General features: G+C 43.6%; 1 pseudogene; it reads right to left on the reverse strand.

The window, feature by feature from the left end:
* Positions 1 to 1194: 1194 nt before the first annotated feature.
* Positions 1195 to 1314, reverse strand: LOC132473825 (5S ribosomal RNA; annotated as a pseudogene).
* Positions 1315 to 14526: the final 13212 nt, after the last annotated feature.

Here is a 14526-nt window from a genome sequence, read left to right on the forward strand (position 1 = left end):
GAGAATTTGACTCGTTTGTCTGTCCCAACCACGGTGTCAGAATATGATCAGAAAACTGTTCCCTGGGGCTCAATGGGTCGAAAGTGTGGTAGATTAGAGCGGGGGCACTAATCCTTGAATAATGTGTCCCAGCTGGATCACTTCAGGATACCAACAAGCAAGGCTGGATGATGGCGGTGTCTAATAGAGGCTGGAATGCCTATCGCACCCATTTCGGACGTTATCAATCCATTGAACACACATTATCAAGGGTTATCAGCCCTGTAGCCATGGGAGTGGCCCATATTCATGATAATGTTGCCGTTCCCACAAATCTTATCAACTCAAGGAACTTGTGCTTTTATATGTAAAAAAAAAAAAAGGGTCTTCTTCGCTCACATCCTCGCTTGCTCAAAATCTTTTGAGTGTTAGAAAAACGGGTTCTAATATGGACCATGTTTGTATTTCATAGGCATTCATGAGAAAGCTGGGAGTAATTTAAATGTCTTGTAAGGTAGCTTGTATGTTTTCACTGGAGAAGGAGGAATGTGGGAACGCCAAGACCATATGAAGTAGTTTTACATTAAAGGAGGAACTTCCTTTGGTTGAGCATGGCCGCCCTCTAGTGATGAAAAGCTGATACTACAATTACTAGTCACCCAACACACACGCCGAACCCAGTGGTTTAAGACACGTCTCTCTGCCTTTCTTTCTCTCTCTCTCTCTCTCTCTTTCTACGCAGGCATAAAACACAGCTCTCTCTTTCTAATAATAATAATAATAATAATTCATTGGCGCTTTTCAATGACCCAAAGACGCTTACAGTGAAGGGGGGGACCTAACTCACCACCACCAGTGTGTAGCACCCACTTGGGTGATGCACAGCAGCCAATCTGCGCCAGAACGCTCACCACACACCAGCTTGAGGTGGAGAGTGAGGGAATTAATGAGTCAGCCAATTGTACAGGAGGATTATTAGTGGGGCCAGATTGATTTAGCCTGATTGGGCCAGGACACCGGGGAAAACCCCTACTCTTTGCGATAAGTGTCCTGGGATCTTTTATGACCACAGTGAGTGAGGACCTCGGTTTTACGTCTCCTCCGAAGGATGGCACCTTCCACCTCACAGTGTCCCCGTCACTGCTCTGGGGCATCGGGATTGATGAGGGAAGGGGCCAGAGGGAAGAGTGCCACCTATTGGCCACCACCCAACACCACTTACAGCACCTGGTATTCCCAGGCGGTCTCCCATCCAAGTACTAACCAGGCCTGACCCTGCTTAGCTTTCAGAGATCAGACGAGAACGGGCGTGTTCAGGGTGGTATGGCCGTTTCGCTCTAACAATGAAACATAGCTATAATAAGGCTCATGTATCACTTCCACAAATCTATCATAAGACAAAGGTCTCTATCTCTCTCACGACACAGGTATAATTAGCCACAGGTAGTGTGGAGACAGAGAGAGAGACCTGTATCCTTATAATAGAAGTGTGGACGGACACAGGTCTCTCTCTCTCTCGACACAGGTATAATAAGCTCAGGTAGTGACGAGACAGAGACCTGCGTCTTATTATAGCGATGTGGACAGAGACACATCTCTCTCTCTCCGTCTCTCCCTCTCTCTCTCTGTATAATCAGCTACAGGTAGTGTTGGCCCCTAAGGGTGTGTGTGTGTGTGTGTGTGTGAGGGGGTTTCCTCAGACTCACCTGCCCCTTTGTTTGGGCCCCTGGTCTTCCTGTGTGAGGGGTCTGTGTTGTTTGGGCCCCTGCTCTTCCTGTTCTAGGGGCCAGTGTTGTTTGAATACAATGGGGTCAGGAGAATCAGAGCAGCTGTCAAACAGATAATCCATCATGGTGTCAGGGAGAAGAGGAGCCAGCACGCGGTTACCGTTACTCCTGGCTCACAACAATCCACCTATTCTATCGGCAGTTGGTTTTAACTCTGTGGCATTTCATTGAACTAAGTAGCCCACAAACTATATGGCATGTTAACTATATGGGCTATATATTCTCCCGCAAAGACCTGAATTTACCGAACCAAACATTTAAGTTATTTCCGTCAAAATTTGCCTTTCATCTCGTTGTGTCTACTTGCAAACTTAGATATTGAATTCATTAAGTGATTTATCAAATTATACGACATATACTATCGTAAATTCTCTGGTGTGGTTTTGTCTAAATCACACAATTGTATGATACTTGACATAATTTGTCCGCAGTTGTACATAACCCATTGGCTGTCCGAACAGGTATTCTGCATCGTGCATTTAGCCAAGTCATATTAACTTAGCATGCAGATACACTGATGTGAAACAAAGGGTTGGAAATTAAGAGATTTAAGAAGAAACTCACTTGAGTTGCGTCCGTCATCGTCAGTTGCACGCCCCATTCCAGCCGCTTGCAGCAACACCACATTCTTTCAATTCTACCTTCAGAAAACAAACACGATAAGGGTTTGTGTTTTTTTAAACAGATTTTTTTTTTAATCAGTTGATGTAAGCAACTATAACCCTCAACACCAGACAAACCCTAATCTTAACCACAGTCCATAAGTCATTGTGTAAAACTTGGTGGTATTACCCCTATTTTTACATCCTGTTTTATTTGCACTGACCGTTTTTTTGTTGCAGTCGCACTTTGATATTAATATTAGGGAATGAGCATTATTTTATGTAATCTCAATGAGTACCTTAGTGTACACATACACACACACACACACACACACACACACACACACACACACACACACACACACACACACACACACACACACACACACACACACACACACACACACACACACACACACACACACAGCCTTATGAAACTCCTCCTCTTACTGTATTCTACTGCAACAGCTACAGGTGACAGCCTGATGAAAAACTTGAGGACCAAACTTTAAAAACTTTAATAACAGCCCTGGTCACCCCATCTCCACCTGACCCCTTCCCTCCCAACCACCCATTCACTGCAGCCGTCTTCAGTTACCCCAGCTACGATTAGCAATTTCTGCCATTATTTTTCCTGTGTGAATTATGCATGGCCAACTGTAAGGGATAAGCTCCTTGTTGGACTGTCCTCCTTTTCTAAGGAGCAGGAGGAGGAGGAGGAGGAGGAGGAGGAGGAGGGGAGGAGGGGAGGAGGGGATATCCCGGACAAAAACACGGGGGGAGTGTCCTTGGAGCGAGCGGACCGAAACACAACAACGTAATGCTGCATTTTTAATCCCGCTCGTCGCCGGGGGATTCATAATTGATGGGGGGAGATATGGCGGATATATTGAGCGTATGAACAACGGTGTGGAAAGTGTTCCACCATTCAACACCACCGTCAGGGGATCGGGGTCCACCCACCCCCAACCCGAGCGGCAGAACAAAGCCATCAAACAGGGGGAAGACTTCACGCCGGCTAACGCGCAACATCACTTTTAACTTTGTCTTCCTTCCACTGACCCTGTATTGTCCTGAATACACAGCGCTTTGCTTGGGGACAGTCGCGGGAGATGCCCGCCGGATAGGGCGCTATGAATTTGAGCAGTTTACGGCATGACCTTTGACCTTTTTGTTTTGTTCAAAGAAGAAGCAGAGTGTTTTATTGATGGGGATTCTCCTCTGTATTCCAATAAGTCTTTGATGTCATGGGACTCACTGACACTAGTGAAGTGAGTAGTAATGCACTCAACATGCATTTTGAACTGTTGCATTACGATCATGGAGCACTCAAATCCCTTGTTATACTGAGGAAAGCACACTGGTCTGTACCCTTGATGAAGAACTGGAACCATATGGGGCAAGGAAAAAAAATAAGTTGAGAAAGAAGTAATTCCCAATCAACGTTTTCACATCCAAGCAAGGCAGTAATGACCGATTGTGTTCGACTGACCATGGGAATGGCTGTAGTCTAAATCTCTTTTATCCCAGTCCCTGTGTGAGCATAAATGTCTTGTGCATGCACACACACACACACACACACAAGTGCGCACTCCCACACACAGTCAGGGTTAAAGAGTTGACTCTGCTCTCTGGGTGTAGCCAACCTTTGATTCGCCGCTCAATGAAACTTGTGACTGTTTTAATTAAGGGGAAAACACAGTGACAGTGGAGCATGCGGAAATCCGCTGCCATACACATAAAGGGCCCTAATGCTTTTCTTCCTGTCGGCACAGGACTGGCCCCCTTTTGTCACAGCGACTGCTTCGTCTTTTCACTCCTTTTCCTGTTCTTAAGCACGGCCTTGCATGTGGTCTGTTGCTAATGATGTAAAAATATATATTTTTGAAGAGGCTATGATGAGACCTGAAAACTCCGGACCAGGGAGGAGCTAGTCGTTGCAGATGAACTTGAATATCGTGGGCCATTGTGGATCATGGGACTGGAAAGCCCAGGGGTAACGAAAGGTCACGGGTTTGAAATAACTGTAGGCACGCTTGACAGAGAGTCTGGACCCCAAACCTGCTTGTTAATATTGGTTTAGGATTATAATTTGAAATAATAATACAATTAAAAAAAAATTAAGAATGATTCCCAGTATAAAAGTGTCATAATGACTAAAAGGTAATGGCTTCTGTGTTTGGGATTGTTTGTTGGGGCGTCCTGTATGACTGGGGGGCCGGTTTCTTGGTCCATCAGAGACAAAAAGCAGGAGGAAAACGACAGGGAATACTTCATGGGCCTCTGCGGTTTAGCCTCGGGCTCCTGGACAAGGGCCTTTAACCACCGGGATCCCGGGTTCCTATGACATTTAAATAATTAATCTCCCATTATTACTTTCCTTTGGAACCAAAGTCGAACCCAACTTTCAGCGTGAACAGACAAAAAACACAACAAAGAGAAATGTCTTGTCATTTTCTGAGTCAGATGGGGTCCGAGCCACAGTGTTAGTCATTGTGAGTCACTCAGGTACAGTTTCCAGGTTTACTGTGGTATTTTGACACGTCTCAGAGATGTGTGCATAATGGTCTATGTGTGTGTGTGTGTGTGTGTGTGTGTGTGTGTGTGTGTGTGTGTGTCTGTGTGTGTGTGTGTGTGTGCGCATGTGCTTTACAAGTCATCTCAGGTGGATCAATGTTCTGTCCCGTTCACTGGCTGATCAGATGTTTATCTCTCAGTGATCAATCACACTACACTGACAGGCCCAGGAGTTTATGGTTTCCGCACTCAGACAAACACACACACACACACACACACACACACACACACACACACACACACACACACACACACACACACACACACACACACACACACACACACACACACACACACACACACACACACACACACCCACACACACACAGGGGTCAAGTTGCTAACGTTTGGTCTCTCTGGTAGGTTTAAATGTAACGAATTCACTACACCGATGCTCTATGTTGACTCATACAAGAAATGTTCCAAAGCCTTCCTTGATAAGCAATATCGAAGTTGGTCTTTCTTACAAATGCATATTCTGGATTTTTCTGGATTTCTGGTTAATATTTCACAAATTGAAAGAAAAATCAAAGCCCTCGTTTTTTGTGTCAGACAGTGAAAGAATGTTCATTATACAATTGTACAGATGTAAAAAAAAATCACAATTACAAAAATATGACATTTCTGTATCCATTGTACAGAGATAAAATACATTTATAAACAAAGCTTTAAATAAATAGTTTTAAAGTATTAGCATTAATATTTTCTGCCATTTTATGAAACCACAGCCTATACAATATCCCACTACACTCATTCAACTCTATGCTATAGATTTACCTGTTATTTGAAAACAACTTCCCCACTATCCCATGTGTCTATAACCCAAAATAAACCCTTTGGCCTCTGTAAATGTAAAAAAAAAAAAAAGGTGCCCATAAATGATTGATGATAGCTGCTTACTCCCAGCTAAATGTTCCCCAGTCAGGAGTTCCATCCTTAGTGCAGGTGTCAGCAGTCCTCCTCTGGGCTCTTTAAGTGACGTTTTCAGCCTCGGGCGAAGGCCTCACCAGATTCCTCTCCATGTAATCTCTCAATCCTTGACACAGCAAATAAACACGGCGCAGAAACAGATCCCCGGCAACTCTATCTGCTACTTCCTACCGCATTGTCTCTTCCTGACATGTTTCAAGGGGGTTTGTGGTGGGGACGGCGGTGGGGGTGTGTGGAGGGGTTTGGGGGGGGGGGCTCATCACCACAGAGAGAGACTGGAGTCTTTCCGAGGTAACAGGCCTTGGGGGTGGAAGGCGGTTGAATGAAGGTTAAGTGCATGTACTAATTCTTTAAAGAAAGGGGAACTTAACACCTTCGCAGGTCATGATGTGGCGGGACGCCTCTAGCAAAAGGTCCTTCCGTTCGGTTGGGAAAATGTGCATTTGTTTTCCTTAATGGGACATGATCTGGAGTTAGAGTTTCTGAAAGAGGAATACGTCACCTAAGGAGGCAGCGTCAGCCGTTTACATAACGCATACAACAACCGAAAAACAATTGACCATAAATAGATATTGGAAAACAGTTAAGGGTTAAAACTAGACATCGACATATACTGACCAGGCCAAATAGGTTTACAAGAGAACCTGAGAAAATAACAAGGGTAGAACTTGCTTGTGTTATTGGTAGTTATTTACTGAGGAACACAAGCAGATAGCCTGCAGGCCAGCGGACATAAAGAGACCTCCGATAGAGACACAACACAGCAGCTCACACTCTGCACTGCTAATGGGATTAGACACCAGACACACACACACACACACACACACACACACACACACACACACACACACACACACACACACACACACACACACACACACACACACACACACACACACACACACACACATACATCTGGCTCTGACACCGCAAGCTATAGCTAAACACACAAAATCAAAGCACCAATAATTGACCATTAGAATCATGCTATTTTATCAAAATTAGAAACACATAAATAAGTAAGTGATTGCTCATTGCATCCATATTTGATGTCCAACACATGCCTCGCATTATATACACCAATATTCAAACACAACAAATCGGGTTCATGATTTTAGGTGTCATCCTCTCTTCCGCCTCTAAGGGGCAGCAGAGGCCCACAATAACCGCTGAAGTCGGCTCTCTCTCGCTCTCGCGGAATACTGCCATGTTATTGGTTACCGACACAATTTTTAAATAGACATAAACGTGAAAAAAAAGTGCACTAACGGCGACAGAATGATGTCATCATATGAAATTATATTTTGCATGAGATGCGCTTGAGTTTGTGTGTCTTTTCAAATGCTGCTGTAGACCGACTTTACTCCTATTTTGAAAGGTACTGTAGGCCTATAGATACCCACCCACCGCTCCCCCACTCTCTCTCTCTCTCTCTCTCTCGCACACACACACACACACACACACACACACACACACACACACACACACACACACACACACACACACACACACACACACACACACACACACACACACACACACACACACCCTTCTTTCAGCAAACAGGTTGGCGGGTTGAGTCTGGCTGGGTGGGTGGGCTTCGCTGGGTAGGGAGTGGAGGTCTCTCAGTTCAAGTGTATCAGGTAAAGTGTAGTTCATAAGTTAAAAAAAAAAGCATGAGTTGTGATAAGTAAAGCGGTGTGACAGTTATGGGAAGAATAAAATAAAATAAAACACAACAAAATAAATTAGGTAAAGATGAGCCAACATGGTATGGCCGTTGCCCCAGGCCCGCTGGATTGTGGGATGTAAGGAGGGGGGGGGGGGGGGGGTTAATAAAGAGAGGGCAGCGGCGGCGATCAGGGGGTGGTGGCGAGGTGAACGGGAGGCGCACATGAAAGCTGCAACTCTCTCCCACAGCTGTCAGCAGCTTTTAATGTGAAGTTTGCGATTGATTGGTTGAGCTGGCCAGGTTTTCCAGCCACTAAACCCCGCCCCTTTAAAAAAAAAAGGATTCTACCTAGTGTCAGAGGAGGACTTGATGCCAGGTTTGTTATCTTGAGAAAATATTGACAAAATATTTACTTGATATGCCGACGTGCAAAGTTGAATTGTGCTCAGTCCTGGTGACCGGTGTGTTTCTGTGTGGTGACTGTTGTGCCCCTCTTCTTTGTGGGGATGGTGCTAGTGGGAGTGTGGTTGAAAAATAACCAAATGGCAGCAGCGATTTGAGGACTTAATCCAACAAATGAGATCTCGAAACGTGCCCTGGAAGACCAGAAGTATATTGCCAGCTTTCTAATCTCCTCAATCCATTTAAATGGTGAGTGTGAAAAAAAGAACCGCGAGTAAGATCCAAGGTTATGTCTCTGGGCTGCGTGTGTGTGAGGTGCCATGTAGAATACAGTCATCTTTAGCCCTTGACACAACACAGTAATTGAATCAAATCACGATCTTTCATCCCCGTAGTTATTTTAAGACATAAATGACATAACAAAAATTGAAATACAACCCCACCCGCAGCTCAACCTCCCCCCCTCGCCCCACCTCCCTCCCTTTTCCCATTTCAACAAAAGGTCAGAAATTCAATCAGCACTCCTGCTATTGCTATAATAATGTATGTATGGGAAAACGCTACAGTCACTGACCGCCAAATTCTTCAGCTGCCTGTGGTCATTGTTGTCTTGGCTAAGAACAGAGGCTTCTCTCACTCCGGTTGTCCATTAACCAGACTGGGTTATGAGTGGGGAGTATAGGTGTGTGTACCACCAACCACTAACTCGCTGTGGTTCCCTTTAACTCTCTTCCCCAGCCGAAAGCCCGAATGCGCTTAAACACTGCATTCTGTTCAGGAGCATTATTCCTCAAAAACAATCTGTTCATGTGTCCGTGATTATTACAATCTAATCTTCACCAGTTGCTGGGTGGTTTATTTGCAGATTTGTATGACATTCGTTGTACGCACACTCTGTTCTAGGTTGAGTATCATATTGATATAGTATGAAAAACATAAATTTTGAACTAATCTTATCGCTCTATGTCTCACTAGTCACTAATCCTTTGGCTGTGTTGAATCAAAATATTATTACATGCTAAAAGCAGTCTTACATTATAGAGAGGAAGAGAAGAGAAAAGTGTGTGGAGAATGGAGGAGTGGGAAAGGAAAGGTGAAGGAGAGGGGTAGGATAAGGGAGGAGGAGGGGAGGAGGGGAGTTGAAACAAAGCAGTGTGTGGTTTATACAAGGCCCTAGCGTCATGTCCAACGGAAAACTAGCCTGTAAAAATCAAACAAAGAACCATAGACTGTACCAATATCTCTTTTTAAACCTGATACAGATAACCTGAAACCTGTCTTAACCCTACCGGAAATTGCAATAACCTGTGTGACTGGGAGTTGTATTTTAGCATTATCATTATCATTCGTTATTTCTAACATAAACACAAACAGGATTCACAAATAAATGTAAAGACAAACTACGACAACCAAGTACTGTACATTCTCAGAGAGTTTAAAGATTAAATGTGAAAAATGTAAGCAAAAATCTTGTTGGAATTTTTACAACCTTCTGGGTTAACAAACATAATTTAATATACATTATGAAGACATCTCTATTGCCACAAGGGTGTTTGGAGTAAAAAATACTTGGACAATATAGAAATAGAAATAAAGAGAAATAAAAAAGATGTTCAGAAAAGGAGGGGCTAACTGGGAACTAAACAACTATATCACATTTTCACTCGATATAACCAATACACGGTTCTCCCATTGTAAGGAACGGAACAATAGCCTCCAACTGTTTTTTTTGCCAGTGTTCGCATGCTGTTTCTTGCAGGAGGCACTTTTAGACCCTTGCATCTATTACCTTTCAGCGGGTAAATACCTAATGCTGGAAACATTTGTCAATGTATGCGGCTGGCTGAACAGAATAGATTATTAGGAAGAGAGGGGAAAAACACACTCCTTCTCCAAACAGCGGCAGGCTCACTGGCTAAAAAAGAAGACTATGTTTGAACACCGCACTCCAATCCACCAGGGAAGTGAAATAAATCTTTTACATTCACTGAATTAACAGCTGTGGTCACTTGCATGCGTTGGTTTTAATTAAAATGCAGTAGCTTGATTTTCATGGAATCAAGTAACACACGAGCAAGGCTTTCTTTGGTTGCGGTTAATCCACTGCACTAAAGATGTTTATTTATTATATTTAGTCGTAAAACTACAAGACATTAATTATAACCCCTTGTTACAAATGCAACGAAGACACGCATTGCTGTTGTTTAGCGTTAAGTTTATCATAGTATAATCTAATTACACAAACGCGAGTGAGAGATTAGAACTGGCAAAAATAGAAATGTAACGATAATATAATATAGTGTGAAACATAAAACAAACAACTCTTAAACGATGACCAACTCAAAGAAACCAAGAACCAGCCCTATCAGAAGAAGTATAAGATAGGACTAGGTGCAAGGCACAACCAAACAGGCCTATCAGAAGCTAAAACACAAACTACAACACCAGGGAAAGGTGCAACAAACAAACAGGCCTATCAGAAGCTAAAACACAAACTACAACACCAGGGAAAGGTGCAACAAACAAACAGGCCTATCAGAAGGTAACGGGAAACAACAGGAAAAGGTGCAACAAAAACTAACGGCACTATCAGAAGTTAAAACACAATCTACAACAGAGAGCTAGGTGCAACACACAAACAAACAGCCCTTTCTGAGGCTAAAACACAATTTACGACAAAGGGCTAGGTGCAACACACAAACAAGCAGCCCTATCGCGAGGTAAAACACACAAACAGCAGTGCTACACGGCGTCTAGTGGTGAGTCCTGTGGCCAGTGTTGTGCAGACAGCAGAAAGTTGCGGCGTGCGAAGGGTAATGGGACATCCAGAGCCAGGGGGACAGCAGGGCAGTCACACACCGCTGGCCCAAGAAAGATGAAGTAATCTCGGGGAAACAAGTAGACACACTCCACACTTGGAATTTCAGCGCCCCCCCCCCCCCCCCCCCCCCTCCCAACCAAACAAGATTAAAGTGACATTATTCTATGAGAAACTGTGGCAGCCGTATCAATCTCCCACATCCAGCGTGGAGGTTCTGAGATAAACGTGGTCCGGGCTGCAGCACAGGGTGGAGGTGCTTTATAGAGTGTCACAAGCGATACTGCGGAGGAGCCCGGAGGAATCCTGGGAAGAGAGAGCCCTTATCTTGTCTTATAGTGTGTTCAGGGAGCTATTACCCCTTTTTTTGTCTCCCAAATTTGATGTTATCACTAAAGTGTGAGCAGTAGGCCAAACAACTGACCACAGAAGACAGGATTGAATTAAGAGTTTGCAGAAGGGGCATTAGAAGACTTCCAAACAGTTTTGTCTTTTGAGATTGGGAACAAATTTGTGTTTGGAGTTTATATGGAACTTGCATGTGTCTGTTTCGGTGTGTGTGAGGGAATTCCCTGCCTGGAATTATTAAAGCAGTGGCTTATCATATCACTTTTGCGTGTTCACACACAAAGAAGTGTGTGCGCACACCCACGTGAACACACATTGCAGCACAAACACACAACCATAGGCAGTGGGTACCGTCCCCGATAAGAGACATCTGTCCCGAGCCGTTTATAAATTCCACTACATCGCCATCAACCCCACCCAAATGAGCATCATGAGCCCCATTCCCCCCCAAGTTTTGTTCTAGGAGAACCTGTTACATAAATACACCGGCCTCGCCCCCCCGGCTCTCTAAACCCCCCCACAGAGCTGTAATGAGTCGGGGGGTCTAAGCCAGTCTTTCAGGCACAGCCACCGGGCTCCTAATGAGCCATCATCATGCAAAAACCGCCAGCTTGATACACATTAATTGGATTTTCACTTTTTGACCAATTAATTGACCGCCATTGTCATGCCGGCCCCCGCTCAGAGGGGTCCTAAGACAACAGCACAGCTCCCCCCCATACCATACTCTCTCTTATGGGGTCTCACTGTCCCTGATGGCCACTGACTACAGAGGCGGGGAAAGAAGCAGGGGGGCTTTTTCTTCCTCTTTCTACAACTGAGATCAACTATCTCATTATAGGCTTATGACATTTGTCTCTTTGTAGAGAGCGGAAAAACTGTTTGTGTGCTTGCTGCTGCTGCTCAGTTGAAGCCTTTACAGTTTGCTAAGCTGCCTCGGCAAGCACCGGAGCCCCTGGGGTGTCTGGTGGAGGGGGGGGGGGGGGGGGGGACACAGAGAGCCCCCCCCTGGCCCCCCACCTTCCACTGCACCTGCACCCTAGAGGAGGGACCACAGGGCAAAGGGGGGAGCAATCCCAACCAACCTTGTTCAACAAGCAGCGAAACAAGCCCCCGATATGGCCGTGGCATTTCCCCCTGCGTGTTATTTGATGTGTTGACACATCCGTCGTGTTGCTGAATCCTCCTCCAGGGATTTTGTTAAGTTCTTTTTTTTTTATATATATATATATATATATATATATATATATATATATATATATATATATAAAACCCTGTGGTGGTGGGAATAAACTTGATAAAGGGGCAGTTGGTGATGTTTGGAGAAGTGTTAATCGATAATTCTTATTTGAAAAAGTGGGAAAACATAAAGAAAAGGGTATAAAGTGCACTGAATTGTTTAATAGTTTTAAACACATTCACTAAATAACCATACTTCATTTATAATTGAATAGTCTTAATTTGCTGCAAACTGTTGCCAGTGGCCCAAGCTAAGGGATCATGACATTCATTAAAATAGGTAGATTCATGTTGACCATAACTTAAACATATATATCTTTGACAAACATAATTTCCTTGTGTTGGAAGCCCTCAGGTCATAGCGACATGAGGCAGGGATCACTCAATGTGTGGAGCATATTTTGGATGTACTTTGATAAAATATTTTTTATCAATTCATTTTCATGACAGAGTGGTAATTTTACATTGCAATTAAAACAAATATAGATAGGGACACAATTAAAGCAATGATGTAAATAGAGAATACATCTAACAGAAAAATGTGATCTTATTCCATTCTTCTTTATCTTATTCTGAGATAACAGGATCTACTGCCTACAGAAACATTTGAGTTGCATTGATCCTGTTGAGTAAAGGTGGTTTCTCAATAGTTATCTAAAGTACAAATGTGATGCTTCAGAAAGGCAGTCGATCAAAAGTGTTTTACCCGAAAAACCCACCGTCAAAAGTACCTCACTGAGGTCAAATAGTCACTTGTTTCACCTACTGTTTCTCAGAGCAATGGTGTTGACGTTCCCCTTAAAAAATAAACCCTTCAACCCAATCAATAACCTCAGAGACAGAAAGGGCTGAAGGTTAGAGGTCAAACCCCTAAATGAAACCTTGAGCCGGTTCATCAAGGCCCCTCGCAAGGCCTAATTAATCGATCGCAGACATTAAGGTGGGGATCATTTCATAACACTCAACGTGTTAGTCTCTTTAATCAACACGAGTGCCATTATGTGTATTAAGACTGTCCATTATGTCACATTCAGGGGGGAAGGAGGAGGGCGGGAAAAAAAATAGGCGTTTTAATGCCATCACCAAGTAATCAAGCAGAACTTCATTAATCCACATAATTAAGTGAGCAGACTTTTTGTCTTTGTCTTCGTATCGGCTTGCTTTTACTTTGTGGTGGGGACGAACATGTTTCACCATTACCGCTGTCCTATCTTCCTGCCTGGGCCGGAGTTATTCTGCATGACCCAGTACCTGTCACATACTAATAAACACAGGAATAATTGGCTCTTTTTCTCCTGTCCCACTTATCTGCTGCCTCGGCAGTCAGGTAAACTCGGAGGACCTGGTGTAAATCAACACCAATATTATGTCTGTTTATTATCATGGATATAAAACTGAATATTCTTTTTGAGATTTATTGATTTTGATTGTAATAATTTACCCGAATCATTGATTTTATATACATTTGTACACATGCGCATATATATATATATATATATATCTATATATATATAGATATATATACAGAATGATATTGACAAATGTTAATAATTGATGCTATCAATTACATTTCATACATTCAAATTTGGTATAATGTATCAGAAAATCTGGTTGACCACGACAGGGATCATTCATAACTGTAGAAAATAATGTCATATCATCAAATGTTACAACATCTATATCTTCCACTAAAATACATTTATATTTTCACTCAGACTAGAAGTGACAACAATCGCCTGCATTACCCGGGCAACCAAAAACAAGAGGCCCCTTTTACATTCCTGCGCGTTCATTCATATCCACTCCACAGAAGTTAAGCGCGTCGATACAGTGTAGGGGTCAGAGGTCAGGCGGGAGAAAATAGCGTCCCCTTCTGTCAATGAGGCTCGGAGCAGTTGGGAAAAGGACAAATGAATACACCGCCAACAATGGGAGAGCTAGCCGTGTAGCGCCACGTAGCTGAAGTGTCCCACTTAGCTACTGATGCCGATATGGAGAGCATGTGTTTATACACATCCTGTCCTTCCTCAACTAGTCTCTCATTCCTTCCCCTCTCTTTCCCTCTCTCTCGCTTTCCTTCTCTCTCCTCTTTCTTTCTTTCTTTCTCTCCCTCTCGCTTTCCTTCTCTCATTTTCTGTCAATCACTTCATTGACGGTGCACTCACTCGTGCT

Source organism: Gadus macrocephalus, chromosome 15 (assembly GCF_031168955.1).
Source record: "Gadus macrocephalus chromosome 15, ASM3116895v1".
Taxonomy (NCBI): Eukaryota; Metazoa; Chordata; class Actinopteri; order Gadiformes; family Gadidae; genus Gadus; species Gadus macrocephalus.